The sequence below is a fragment of the Triticum aestivum genome, chromosome 7B (assembly GCF_018294505.1).
Source record: "Triticum aestivum cultivar Chinese Spring chromosome 7B, IWGSC CS RefSeq v2.1, whole genome shotgun sequence".
Taxonomy (NCBI): domain Eukaryota; kingdom Viridiplantae; phylum Streptophyta; class Magnoliopsida; order Poales; family Poaceae; genus Triticum; species Triticum aestivum.
In genome coordinates, this window is record NC_057813.1 from 545,307,515 (window position 1) to 545,323,147 (window position 15,633).

At 49.3% G+C, this 15,633-nt stretch overlaps 1 pseudogene; it reads left to right on the forward strand.

The window, feature by feature from the left end:
• Window positions 1-11,737, forward strand: part of LOC123158153 (uncharacterized) — a 35,411-nt pseudogene extending 23,674 nt beyond the window's left edge.
• The last annotated feature ends 3,896 nt before the right edge of the window (window positions 11,738-15,633 follow it).

A 15,633-nucleotide genomic window follows, 5' to 3' on the forward strand; every position in this document is an offset into this window, starting at 1 on the left:
ACTCTTAGCTCGGAGCTGACTGCGCCGATCGAGGATGGGTGGCTGGACACCGCCTCGGGGGCTGCTATCCCGACGGTGATTGAGCCGAACACCAACCCTGTCCTTCGCGAAGCTCGCGACTCCAAGGTGTCGGACTCCTCTCCGGACTCCGAACCTTCCGTGCCCCTGCCAATCGAATCTGATTGAGCGTTGATCATGGATTTCACTGCTGCGTACATCTTTCAGCACTCGCCTTTGGCGACATCCTGAATTCGCTAAAGTTTCTCTCTTTATCAGGAGAGCCCTGGCTGGATTATGGTCAGGAAGGTTGGGATGCGGACGACGAAGAAATTCGAAGCCCACCCACCACCCACTTCGTAGCCACTGTGGAAAGTTTAAACGACGTGCTCGACTTCGACTCCGAAGACATCGACGGTATGGACGACATTGTAGGAGACAAACATGAACCAACACCTATAGGGCACTGGACAGCCACCTCATCTCACGATGTATACATGGTGGACACACCTAAAGGAAGCGATGACGAGGAACAACGGGACGTCACGAGGGATCATTCCCTCGAAAAGCAGTCAAAACAGCGTCGTAAGCGCCGCTCAAAGTCCCGCCTCGACAAAGACAACAACCATACAGACCCAGCCATAGAGGAGGGCGAACCGGTGGATGACGAACATGCTACCGAGCAACAGTCCGAAAAGGACAATCTGGATAAACAACCCGTCCCCAGCGAAGATAACAGTCCGGGCGATCTCATGCCGGACAAGTTACTAGAGTAGAAGAACCTCCACAAAAGGCTCGTCGCCACTACGCGTAGCCTGAAAAAGCAGAAGCGGAAGCTCAAAACAGCGGAAGATGCGCTCATAATCAGATGCAGCAAAGTACTCAACACCGCAGACAAATACGGCGATAGTCACCGAACAAAGAGCTACCCGAAGCGAAAACTACTGCCCGAATTCGATGAGGAGGCCGTAGAGCCCCTGCAATCAAAGAACAAGGAGGCCACTCGGTCGGATAGACGACCCCATGGCAGACATAGAGCGGCAAACGGCGCCGCACACAAGCCGGCCCTCGATCCGCACACAGATTCGCATGAAAAAGATGGCCCAGATAGATCTATCTACGGGACAAGAAAGCAAGCTCTAGTAAGCAATGCAACACATCAAGTATCCGAATACTACGGTACACCTAAACACAGGGGTGCTGCACACCCCCTATGTTTCACCGATGAGGTTCTGGATTATGAATTTCCAGCGGGATTCAAGCCCGTAAACATAGAGGCATACGACGGAATAACAGACCCTGGAGTCTGGATTGAGGATTACATCCTCCACATACACATGGCTAGAGGAGATGATCTCCCCGCCATAAAATACTTGCCCCTCAAGCTCAAAGGGCCAACTAGGCATTGGCTCAAAAGCCTCCCCGAAAACACCATTGGAAGTTGGGAGGAGCTCGAGGATGCCTTTCGGGCAAATTTTCAAGGGACCCATGTCCGACCTCCGGATGCAGACGACTTAAGTCACATAACTCAACAACCCGGAGAGTTAGCCCGAAAATTCTGGAACAGATTCCTTACTAAAAAGAACCAAATAGTCGACTGTCCGGACACCGAAGCCATAGCAGCTTTCAAACATAACGTCCGAGACGAATGGCTCGCCAGACACCTCAGCCAAGAGAAGCCAAGAACAATGGCCGCATTAACAAGCCTCATGACCCGCTTTTGCGCGGGAGAGGATAGCTTGCTGGCAAGATGCAGTATCAGGGATGGAAATGGGAAACCACGACGCAGCAAGGAACATCGTCGGACCAAGGGCAACAGCCCGAAGAGCACGACAGTCAACGCCGGATTCAAAAGCTTACGGCAGAATCATAAAAAAACTGCCCCCTAAGGATAACAGGGACGAGCTATCTAACTTAAACAAAATCTTGGACAAGGTATGCCAAATCCACAGTACCCCCGAGAAGCCTGCAAATCATACCCACAGAGATTGTTGGGTCTTCAAGCAGTCCGGCAAACTCAACGCCGAACACAAGGGGCTCGACACACCAAGCGAGAACGATGACGATCCCCACAAGCAGAGCACCGGAAAACAAAAGAATTTCCCACAAGAAGTCAAAACAGTAAACTCACTTCGCGTGACAAAAGGGAAAAATAGAGCGGCGCCCATAGAGGTACGCGCCATACGACCTACCCAGAGGAGTCCCGCCACTGGTTGTTAAAACCAATCACCTTCGACCATCAGGATTACTCTAGAAGTCTCCAGAATGCAGGACGGACTGCCTTGATATTAAATCCGATAATTGACGGACTCCAATTTACACAAGTCCTAATGGACGGCGGCAGTGATTTAAACCTGCTATATCAGGACACAATCCGCAAAATGGGGATAGACCCAGCCAAAGTTCGCCATAGCAACACTTCCTTTCAAGGGGTAATGCCTGGCCCATATGCCCATAGTACGGGCTCTCTACTGCTAGAAGTTGTGTTCGGCTCACCCGACAACTTCCGCCGCGAAAAGTTAAACTTCCATCTCGCCCCATCTGCAAGTAGCTACCGAGCACTCCTGGGACGCGAAGCTTTCTCCCGCTTTAACGCAATACCGCATTATGCATCCCTTACACTTAAAATGTCCGGTCCGCGAGGCATCATCTCCTTAAAGGGAAATATCGAGTGTTCCTCGAGCGCGGAAGATTGTGTGACTGCCTTGACAGCCACACACTAAACTGGCTTTATCCAAGCACCTACACAGGTCGTTCAAACCCCGGACACGGTTAGACGAGTCCGGTGTAAACATACAAGGGCTTACCAGCCGCATACCCCCGCACAAGGGGCTCCGCGCATATACAGCAAGAGACAATAAACCTCAATTTTATTCATTTTTTGAATTGTACTTTGTTTATTTAATATAACGTACATTTTCGCACGATCTTTTTCAACTAAGTTCCTCCCTTTTACAGATGAAAACCATGCTACACCCGTCCAGGATACGGCACAACGGAGACATAGGCGCAGACATGCAGTAGGGACCCGTTGCAAGGATTATTTTCAGATTAAGACCCTGCATAAACCCTTTTTTACTGTCTCTTGTTGATACACATCCCCTGGTTTCTTGCTATAACCAAGGAGGAGGCTGGCATTTTGGCATGGGCCACGTCAGAATTTTGCGCGTACCTGGACACCAGGGGCTTATTACCAAGGGTGTTGTTCGGCCCGTTTTCATAAAGACCGAATACCTTAGGGAGTGTTCGGCGTCTCGAGTTAGGCCTTATATGCATCCGCTCCGAATCATGTCTTTGGTCAAATGTTGGGTTTTTCCGGCTCCTGTGTTTTGCCGCCTTACGTTCCGCTCTCTCGGTTAACGCGGCACTAGGAGAACTACTGCGATTGTGCCCCGGTTCGTCCAGGCGAGCACCTCAGTAGAGAAAGCCGAAAACTGACTGTCATGATATAGCGTGAGACTGGTCAACCACTCCATGACCCGCCGAAATCTTTAGGATTCCTCCGCATAGACGAAGGGCTGTTTCCCGGTCAGGCACATACGCGCCCCGAATTCGGGTGAGCGCGGTGCCCCTAGGGGCTATATAGTAGCCCCACTGTCAAACTCCTATGGCTAAGTGAAAGTGATAAAGCATTATAGTCCGGTTGCCTAGTTTGCTGCGCTACCACCTCCTTTATAGGACCAAGACGTTGGATAAAGTGTGAAAACGCACCTTTTGCAAACACCCCCGCATTATATGCGTGGGGGCTGAAGCCGAAGACTGCCATCTTTCAGGTTATATACACATATACATTAACGGCCACACAGGAGGTGTTTTAATTCTTGAAGGCACAAGTATAAAAAGCTTTTATATTTCATTGAAACATTGTTTCACAATAATACATGTTATTCGAACATAATATCCTTCGAGCACTGCGTCTCTATTAAACGAGCGCCCTGCAGAACTTCCTGAAAATAGTGCTCGATAGGCACTCGGCTTCCGTCCGAATCTTGGGATGCAACATCGGTGGCCTTCATCTCCACCCAGCATGTCTTCACACGGGCAAGAGCCATCTGCGCACCCTATATGCATGCCAACCTTCTCATTGCATTGATATGCGGCACCGCACCAAGGAACTGCTGCACCAAGCCAAAATAACTCTTCGGCTCAGGCCTCTTCGGCCACAAAAGACTCACAACATCCTTCATGGCAAGTCTGGATAACCTATTCAGCTCCGCCCATTCGGCCAAGTGATCGGTTAATGGAAGTAGGCGCTCTGGATTATGGAACTGCGACCAAAAAAACCTTTGCTATTTCATGATCCTCTTGATCTCGGAAGTGTTCGGCCGCGTCCGTGCCACTTGCCGCCAAGTCCAGATAAGCATCCTCCGCACTCCACAGCCGGTCCAACTGAGCATATTTAGGATCCATGAATTTCCTCCGCGGCAGAAAGGGCTTTCCAGCAGCGATATCTCCGGCCTGACGCAGCTCCTCCTTCATAGCTCTCATCGTAGAGCGACCATCCTTGGCCATGGTAGCGATCTTCTTCAGGTCCTCTTGTACCGCTCGATCTTCTTTTTCAAGAAGCTTGCAGCGGTCGGCAGCATTCTTCAACTCCATGGCCATCTCAGCCATTTCCTTCTTGCTTCGGCAATGAGCAGCTTGTTCGGCTTTTAGCTCTTCGACTGCCTTTAAGGCAGCCGCGTCACTCTTTCTGGCCTGCTCCTTGGCTCCGGCGAGTTCTGCCCATAGGTTCTCCATGGCAGTGGCACCATCTGCATCAAGCATACTCGTTGTAAGGCACGGGCATCAAGCTCCCTTACCAGGTGTCCGCGGAGAAATTGCATACCTTGTGACTCATCAAGTCGCTTATTGACAAGCGCGACATCGGCATCCGCCACGTCAAGTTGCCGCTTCAGTTTGGCATATTCATCAGTCCGGCCAGCCACCGGACCCTTCGCCACCTACATAGGAAGGGCGACATATTATACCTGGGATTATGATCCTCGGCGTGCTGTCATTTTTTGACAACAAACCGAGCCTTAGGGGCTACTATCTACACAGGGCGCATTGTATATGCGGAACTATCAGAAGGTACATCATTTTGCGTACCTCAAAGCCTGTCAGTAAACTTCTGACGGCTTCGTGCAATCCGCTCTCAGCGAATGAAACCCTTTCAATCACCGTACCCATTAACGCATGGTGATCTTCTGAGATAGACGCTCGCCCAAGTAGATCCTTCAGCTCCTCCGACCATACACCAGGTGGAGCCGGACTCGTCCGATTGCCTTTTTCGAAGGCCGGACGCGGAGGGCTTTGAGGGGAAATATGACTGCCTTCCGGCTCCGCCGGACTCGGAGAAACCCTCCGTGACGACACCTCAGGGTCGCCCGCCTCGCACGACGGTACGGCAGGGGGGGCGTTTCGCTCTCAATCATCTCCGGACGAATATCCCCTGAAAATGAGCTCTGCTGAGAAGGGCTGAGATCCAAACTACAAGGTGAAACTTCGGTTATCTTCATCAGAAATAGGGCAGGGATATTATTTATTTTAATAAAAACTCCCCTTTTTACTTACGGCTCGGTGGAGGGCTGATCCCCTTGGGGGCATAATGCGGTCGAGGCATCTCTCAGCGCAGGACTCTCTGACGAAGATTTCTTCCCCCGCTTTGTGACCATGGTCTCCGGGTCTTCAGAGGCGGTCCTCTTCTTTCCTGGGATGGAGGGATTCTCACTCCCTCCTTTCCTGCCAGCCTCCTTCGCGGAGGCGGTAGCTTCCTTGTTCCCCCCTTCACCTTCTTCCAAAGGTGCAACCTCCAGCATCCTGGTCAACATTGCATCTGGCGTGGTCTCTGGGAGGGGGGCCAGACATCTGATTAACTTTGCTTTCGCTATCCACTTCTGTTCAAGGGACAGCTCTTTTATGAGCAAATTCATGATAAATATGGGATAGCGTGTCCGGGTACAGGGCTACTTACTTGAGTATCCGGGTGATTGCAGCTCAGACCTGCGTCCTCGGTCAAGTCCGGACACATCGCTTGTGATCCGAAGAAAAGCTTGTACATCTCCACGGGCGTCACGCCCATAAAATGTTGGAGAGCTCATGGCCCCTCCGGGGTAAATTCCCACAGGCGGAGGGGGCGACGTCTGCAGGGCAGGATGCGGCGAATATGCATGACCTGCGCTACTACGACCAGAGTGATCTCTCTCTCTCTAGGAGATCTTGAATGCGGCCCTGCAGCAAGGGCACGTCCTTGGACGGCCCCCAGTCAAGTCCTTTATTGACCCATGACGCCAACCGCGGTGGAGGACCCGAGCGAAAGGCAGGTGGCGCCACCCATTTGGTGCCCCTGGGAGCTGTGATATAAAACCACTCTTGTTGCCACAGGCTGAGCTCCTCCTGAAAAGAGCCCTCGGGCCATGGAGCATCAGCATTCCTGCTTATAACAGCCCCTCCGCACTCTGCCTGCTGCCCCTTGATCATCTTCAGCTCCACTTTAAAGGTCTTGAGCCACAGTCCGAAGTGAGGGGTAATGCGGAGGAAGGCTTCGCATATGACAATGAACGATGAGATGTGGAGGATGGACTCCGGATCCAAGTCGTGAAATTCCAACCCATAATAAAACATGAGGCCCCTCACGAAGGGGTCCGTCGGGAAGCTTAGCTCCCGAAGAAAGTGAGACGCGAACACCACGCTTTCACCAGGCTTGGGAGTGGGAATAACCTGCCCTTGGGTAGGCAGCCTATGCGCAATTTTGCCGGTTAGATACCTGGCATCTCTTAGCCTTTGCACGTCTTCTTCCGTAACGGAGGAAGGCATCCACCGGCCTTGCTGGTCGGAGCCGGACATCATCGAATGTCCGAAGCGCCTGTATCTGGAGCGTTGGGTGTTGGAACTCGAGGCGAGGGGCGGAATCGATTGAGATTAAAAGAAAGGAGTGGAGCCTTGGTCTCCTTATAGAGAGGTTGAATACCAAGAGCCTTCCCCGTGACCGTTTGGGACTCGCCTTCAATAGAGGAGACGTGCCAATGGGCACGGTTGGGTTACCCACGCCCATATTGATGAGAATCTCGGAATAAGGGGACACGGTCTCTGCTTTGACAAGACGTGCCAAGGAAACCGCCTCGCTAAACGCGCTGAGGTGGGACAGTAAAAATGATTCGAATAAAGGCTTGGCCGTGGTGTGATGTCACGCCATGAAATACGTCAGCAGATTGACCTTGTGTAAATATTATTCTCTCTACGGTGGTATGTGGAACTTATTTTGCAGAGCCGGACACTATCCTTGTGTTCAAAATCTTCTATGAAGTATTCGGAGGAGGAACCCACCTTGCAATGCCGAAGACAATATGCGCGTCGGAGTCGTCTTCATTGAAGCCTGGTTCAGGGGCTACTGAGGGAGTCCTGGATTAGGGGATGTCCGGATGGCCGGACTATAGCCTTTGGCCGGACTCCTGGACTATGAAGATAGAAGATTGAAGACTTTGTCCCGTGTCCGGATGGGACTTTCCTTGGCGTGGAAGAAAAGCTTGGCGATACGAATATGTAGATCTCCTACCATTGTAACCGACTCTGTGTAACCCTAACCCTCTTCGGTGCCTATATAAACCGGAGGGTTTTAGTCCATAGGACGAACAACAATCATACCATAGGCTAGCTTCTAGGGTTTAGCCTCTCTGATCTCGTGGTAGATCTACTCTTGTACTATCCATATCATCAATATCAATCAAGCAGGAGTAGGGTTTTACCTCCATCGAGAGGGCCCGAACCTGGGTAAAAACATCATGTCCCTTGTCTCATGTTACCATCCGCCTAGACGCACAGTCCGGGACCCCCTACCCGAGATCCGCCGGTTTTGACACCGACAGCCCCCCTCCTTCTTCTTCTTCCTTGACCTTCTCCCCAGGTGGGAGAAGGGTTTCCCCTCTGGTCCATGGTCTCCATGGCATGGGAGGGGAGAGAGCCCCTCTGAGATTGAATCTGTCTCTCCATCTCTCTCTATTTATTCGTTCCCAGATTTTGCACTTTCACCGTTTCTTATATACCCGGAGATCCGTAACTTCGATTGGATTGAAACTTTGAACATGATTTGTTTCCTGATATTAGCTTTCTTATGGCGAAAGAAGGGCAACAACCACCTTACGGGGTGTCCACGAGGGTCAGGGGCGCGCCCCCTGCCTTGTGGGCCCCTTGAGCATCGTCTCGCGTTGATTCTTCTTCCCAAAATTCATAAATATTCCAAAAATATTCTCCATCATTTTTATCCCGTTTGGACTCCATTTGATATGGGTTTTCAGCGAAACAAAAAACATGCAACAAACATGAACTGACACTAGGCACTGGATCAATATGTTAGTCCCAAAAATAGTATAAAAAGTTACCAAAAGTATATGAAAGTTGTATAATATTCGCATGGAACAATCAAAAATTATAGATACGACGGAGACGTATCACCTGCTCCTAGGAAGGGCCGACCCTCGCGCCGCCGTGCGCCTCATCGAGCGAGATCAGAACAAGCGGCGCGGCGCATCGAGCATCACCTCCCGTACCACCATGGTCGCCTTGGAATGCACCGCGGCGTGTGCGAGGCATCCTAAACCGAATGTCCTGGTGAAAGCGTCATTGATTATGGCCTCTCGCCTATCCGATGTCACTACACTTCTTGCTGGACAAGACCCTCTCTCCCCTGCAACCCTCAAGAGCCTTACCGAGTTTCTCAAGCAAGAGCCCGCGAGCTTGGATGATCTCACCAACCTATCACTGTATCATCTTTGTGTCAAGGAGAAAAAGAAGAAGAATAAGAAGAGGAAGAGAAGCCAGCAGACATCAGAATCCATAGAGGGGAATAGGCCACGGAAGAGGAGGCTTGGGCCTCAGTTGACATTCAGATCCACTCTCTCTCTAAAGCTGCTTCTCCTCGGCAAGATCCATGGTCACTACTTACAAGCACTTGCCAATCTGCCTTGGGATGGCCTGCGCAGGCGTCACCACTGCAGCCTCCTCAAGGGTGGGTATTGCTATGGCCCCAGGGATCCTGTCTCCAACATCATCCTCAACACCATCTGGCATGGCTCTACGTTCCCTACGCCCCAAAAGTTCGAGCTGCAATTCAAGGTGGACATGATATGCACACGCATGCTTGCACGCATGGAGTGCTGCTCTTTTTACGGCCTCGTTACCTTCCTTCGAACATGTGCTCCCACCATCACGGAGCACGACGCTATCTGGTATCTTTTCAGGAGCGACGCCGATGTCCACAAGGCCATCCGCAAGTTAAAGAAGCATGGTCATGCTGTGTGTGACAATTACCAGGACGCCTATAGGCAAGCGGCGGTTGTCTCATGGTATGTCGACTCTGACGCTCTGGTGAAGTTTGCCACGTCTTCCTTGAACATGGAGTCCGACAAGCTGCCAGCTATTTTACAGGGCACACTCACCAATGATGTAGTTGAATGCCTTGCCATGGCTCTGCCACCTACCAAGTCAGAGGAGCAGACTCAGCAACTGAACTGGGTGACCTCAAGCTCACATGTCTTGAGCAAAAAACAGAAGATGTTTATTTCAGAGTTTTGGAAAAAAAATTAGGCGCGAACAAAACTTCTTTGTCAAAAGGGTCAAGGCGGCATTGAGCGACTACTCTCGGCAAAAAGGGGTTGGTGCAATTTGCCTCTATTTTTCCTTTTCTTGCTTCTGAATTCTAACATGCATCATTTTGTCTTCCGTATGCTGAAATTCTTTTTTTTAATTATCGGCTGCGCTCTTCTGCGTTGTTACGTACAAGTCCACTATAAACTTGATACCATTTGTGGTGTGAATCCTAAAGTACCTGACGGGCCAAGTGTTGCTCTCTATAAGAAGAGGCTCCAATTTGAGTACTTCCATGTCAATTTCTTGGCAACGGCTAATCGACCAAATTCCGCTGTCAGAGCTCCAGAACTGTTCTTCGCTCAATGTAGCAATAGTGTTAAAGCTATGCGGGACAGACCATCCTGGTGCACCCCTGTATCGAATTCTTGCATAGATAATGGTATGCTCTCAGCTCTGTATCTCGTGGAAAATTCATTATGTCATTGTTTTCGAGCCATTGACAAGATTCAAGAAGACGGTATTAGGTGCTCGCTTTGGTTATCAATATGTTTGTGAATCCTTTTTCTGACTTATAAGTGATACTGCTAAGTTGAGTGGCTTATTTCTTCGGTGGTTCCAAATTAATTGCACATTGATATTTTTATGGCAGAAAGTGATAAAAGTATTTTGTAGCCGAGTTGTCTATTCAATATGGTCGATAGCTAAGTCCAGGATATGTTTCTAACATATAAAGATAATTAGCCTCAAAATTCATTACTCTTTTGTTTGAGACGGGCACATAAGTACCAAATGGCTCATGGAGTCCGTTGAGGTTTACCTAGCTAAATCATATTTGCACGTACATAGTGCTTGCGGTGGCATGAAATTATTGGAATATGTTACTTGTATGTTTCGTAGTTGTAAGACAAGCAGTAGTTGGGCAAATCAGTCTTTTTCCACTACTATGGTCATAAGAGTATGTTATGTCACCTGTATCGTTATCAAATTGTTGAAATGTGTTGTCTGTATGTTTCCATTACCGTCATGGAGTTTATGGGAACAATAGTTATTCATCTAAAAACATTTACACCTTTCCATTGCTTTGATCATAGTTGTTGTTCTCTTCATAAATTTTGCAGTGGTATAACAACTTGTGTGCTGGACGGTTGTTTTTCATCTCTTATCTCATACTCCATCCATGCCAAAGTAACTGTCGTGGTTTTAGTCAAATTTGAAATCAATGCCTACTACCTAGGGAAAGAAATCAGAGTCCGAGAGAACACCACTAGTGGTTTGAAGAAAAGGCAGCTGCATATGTATCAGCAGCGTCCTTTGGCAATTTATGATCCAAGGCCTTAGATTTATAACTAACTCAATTTGATGGCTGTCATTTTTGAAATGACATGGTTTAACATGGATTCTGCGTTACAATAATGAGAGACAAGAAGTATATGATTACAATAACTTACTTCGAGATAATTAGAATAGTGTTAATGTATTCTAATATGGTCATAAGAGATACCATAAAGGAATACAAATTCTAATTGAGCTGTTGATTTATTAGAATTCGAGTTTTCCTTTATTTATTAATACAACTACAAGAAATGGGCAAGATATTATTTTTCAGCTTACTATAAAGAATCAGTAGGTATGTATATCCATAAATAGTGTGTTTAAAGTTGTTCGAAAAATCTATGATATGGGAAGAATAGGAAATATATGTGTTATGGTGTGGCAGTGTGGCATTGTCTCTCTAACTTCATATTTTGCATTCAGTTTTAGTATACATATTGTGAAATTTGTATTATCAATGATTAAAGATAGTACTTAGTCAGGACATATAGTAGGATTTATTTTATGTGCATTAAATGCTTTCTTAATAGTCTAATTCTTTATGTTTATTCTAATACAAGCTCGATGCTTCTCTTGTAAGTTTAATGGGGCAAAGATCGTGCATCCATATGATGAAATATATTCTGGGCGCTATGAGGATTTCATTCTAACAGCTCAGGGAAAACATGGCACTCCAAATGGATTAGTTATCAGTTCCTGCCATTCTCATTCTCATATGATGGCCACCATGACAGAAGATTTTATTTATTTCGATCCCAATACAGACTCAAAGATTTCAAAGATGACTCCTATTTCTAATGTGGCTTGGGAGTTGAGAAAATGCACGGGTAGAATCTTTTGATAATTTTCTGCTTTCTATGATGGGACATAATGTACAAAATGAGAATATATGACTACACAATGTATAGCAGACAGCAAAATTTGGTTCTGAAAGTCATCCTTGTTGTCAAACAGGGCAACTGAATAATCCTGTGCTTGTGAGGAGCAACTCATTAACGGCCTAAGGTTTCCAAGAACCAAGAATAAGAAAGTGTATGATTCCAACAAGACTACTATGCCACTTCAACTTCAGTAAGGAAAACTGTGTCAGTTCGACCTACTTTCTATATTCTACTATGGTGCAATAATTAATATGGCCACACAATGAAGCAACCTGACATGGTTAACTGAAGAGTATTAACCAAGATGCAAATCCTCCAAGAAGTTGGTGAATTATTAATGGTTTCAGTACTTGATTTGGTGAAAAATCCTCATAAATATATTGGTCTCCAAGTGTGCAAACAGCCCAACCGAAGCGAAATAAACTAATCTCTTCAGCACTATAAATCATAGAGGTCGGGAGGAATAAGAAATAAAACATCTACTGCCATGAGCAATGTGGTGTGAACTGTTGGAGATATGCCCTAGAGGCAATCATGTATGATGATATTTCCTATGTGTTTATGAATAAAGATAGTCCTTGGATATTATCAATGATGTGTATCAGCAAGTACGTGACTTGTTTGTGGGACTATGCATTGCATGATGACTGTCCTAAAAGGTCCCTAGTCGAAAGGGTTGTGTGGACGCGCAGCCGACTAGACTAGCATATGACACGGTCGATGGCTTGGTCTCACTAGCCATGGAGCATTGGATGCTAACCGGATAATATGGACTTGGAAAGGTCTGCTCGGATTCAACGTAGTCGGATCCGAGTCGAGATAAGGTCCGAGGCGGACAGACCCAACTATGAGACGCTGCGATATGTCATCTGTGAGTCTCTAGTACAACATACGTTCTATGTCCTAAGACCTGAGCTGACGCATGTACTCGGGATGGTGACAGACTTGCTTTGGGCCGACCAAACGCTACTCCGTAACTGGGTAGTTACAAAGGTAGGTTTCGGGTTTGTCCAGTCCCATGCTGCGAGACATGGTCGAGCAAGATGGGATTTGCCCCTCCGATCAGGAGAGATATACTATGGACCCCTCGTGTGATCCGACCAGGATAAGCATGGCCATGCGACCGGGATTATGAGATAATCCGGTTTGTGGTCGGTATCACTGGAACGAGAAAGAGGTCGGGCTAGCACAAGGATGACAGTCTCGCCTTGAGCCCCACAACATATATCGTGTGGCAAAGGGAACAGAAGTGTGACATGTTGTACAGGTTCGCCTAACCAGCTTCATGGTCTACTTGGTGGTCGGCACGCCTTGCTAGAGGCCGCTACCAACCGTACAGGTCGGAGGTGATCCGAACTGCGACCAAGCCGACTTGAACCTAAGGGGTCGCGCACTTAAGGGAAGGAACCTACGAGGTCGGTTCATAGGACACTGGTCGGATGTGATACGAACTGGACTAGGAACGTGACCGAGTAGACTTTGGGCTTTAGGGTCCGTGCGAGGCCCAAGTGTTGAGCCCGCGACGGACACCTACATAAAGTGGAGGTACGGCACACTCAAGTGGTTGATCGCTTTAGCGTTGCGACTAGGGTTTGCATGTGTTGTGAATAGCCACCTCCACTCGCCGCCGACTGTGTGATCGGACCTAGCAGTCCGCCGCACGGTGTTCCTCCTGCACGCGCGGATACCGTTAGAGGCGGTGCACTTGCGCCGCTCCGGCGAACTTGTACGTGGGATCGGACGACCGGCTGTTCGAGGGAGATCGAACGAGGAGGAGACGATCCACGCAGACGCACTGCCCCAACTCTTCTTCCACTGCACGGCACTGCGCGTCTAGTGGTAACGAACTGTGATCCATCTCCCGTAGCATGTTCTTGGTTGTTCTGCACATAGATTTAATTTGCAGTCGACGCACCCTACCGTAGAACCCAACACGAACTTCAACAAGATAGGGAGGCATCTCTGGACATAAAAAATATGAAAGGGAGGCATGGAAGTTATCCCTCGAAACATGCTTTTTCCCTGCTTTGTACATAAAGCAATCACTGAACCAAGTACACGGCTAAATGATATAAGATGGTGAGGTAGCACTCATACAATGCCAATCCCAAGATAACCGGATCACGCAGAACTACGCTACCGAAAGAAAGTATTGGGAAAACCAAGTACAACGCCACACAATGCCCTAAACACCTAAGCTCCATGACAACACCCCTAGGAGGGAAAACGGCACAAAGCGTCACTGCTGCTGAGTCCAAAAGGGACAAGGGTCTTCACTCGGAACCATGGCACAAAGAGGAGCACCACGACAACGTCTTCAGGAAGATAATGACGCTCGCAAGTGTCACCGTCGTCGGTGACAAAGCGCAGAGCTTTCGCTCGGTAGCTCCCCTGTGCCACCATGAGGTCTTCAGAACATGCGCAACAGGTTCAGCTCCCTAGGTCCGGATCAGGGCGACGCAACTGCCAAAGACAACAAGAGCACCCGAGCCACCCGCCGCTACCCTCCTGCCGCCCACACGACCAAGTGGGAGCCACCACCACCGGCATGTTGCCCGCCGAAAATCCAACCATGCGGACCGCCATCCAAAGCCGCCGCTCCGGCATCCACATCACGGCAAACAAACCACAGAAGGAGGAAACGTCTCCTTTCATTCCTAGCCCAGCATCAGTCACGGGGTGGGCATATAAACCGAAAACTGAAGGACCGAACCGTTTTGACCTCGACCGAAGCCAAAGTGACCGAAACCGATTTTTTCGGTACTGAGATCAGTTAGTGATTCGTAGAAACCGAATTCGTTTCGACAGTTTTGGTCCCCATGCTCGGTCAACCAAACAGACCAAAGAACCATCAATGCCCACCACTATCTCCTCCTTTCCATGTCTCGACGCCCGCAGGGCAAGGCAGCTAGCGACGTCCCGATCCCGACCGTCTAGCTTTGATCGCTAACATTTTTTTATCAAGAGAAAGCCGATCGCTAACCTGGTCTGTAGAAGGCTAGAAGCCCTATTCTATAGCCCACACAAAATAGCCCAGACAAGCAGCCGACCAGCACAGCCCAACGCAGCGCTGCTGTGCCCAAGTGCCAGGCCAGAGCCCACTTCAGTCTCTTTGGTACATAACCAAGTACCGAACTGATCGATCTGTCCACCGAACGCTCGGTTCCACTAATTCCTGAAGACCGATCGGTGCTTGTTTTTTAGGAACCGATAAACGTAAAATGCCGAAGTACCGAACCGTTTGGTTCGGGGGAACCGAACGTCCCTAGCCAATCCCGATGGACCGAGGGGGGCACAACCCCATGACACCGATGGCCGCCACTGAGCCCACTAGCACGATGCCTTAACTATTGTCACGGGCACCGATCCGCTTGATAGGATAGCGGAGACCCGACCACCAGCACCGACCACCACACCCGCGAGGAGAGGGATCTCAGCCTGCAGGCACCACCTAGGCCAAGCCCAATCTTCCTTACCAGGTGCAACCGCATCAACCCGCCTCGGGCCGAAATCTAGCCCATCCGAGCGTGAGCCCTAGGACAGAGCCAATGCCGTCGCGCGTGCGGTAAGGTCGGCACCGCGGCAGACACCCGCCCAGCCCCGCGCGTTGCCTACTTGGTCCCAGGAGTAGGGAGATCGCCACCTCTACCCTGCGCCGCTAACCAGAGCCAAACCGTCAGAGTGACGCCAAGAGCTCGACTGGCCCACACCACCGCCAGTCACCGGAGCACCAGCTTGGACTCCAGCCAATCCCAGCGCCGCACGCAAGCTCCCCAGGACCAAATTTGAATGGATCTAGCAAGGAAGCCACTTGTGCACGTCCGCCCAAGCTGAGAACCCACACAACCGTCGCCCT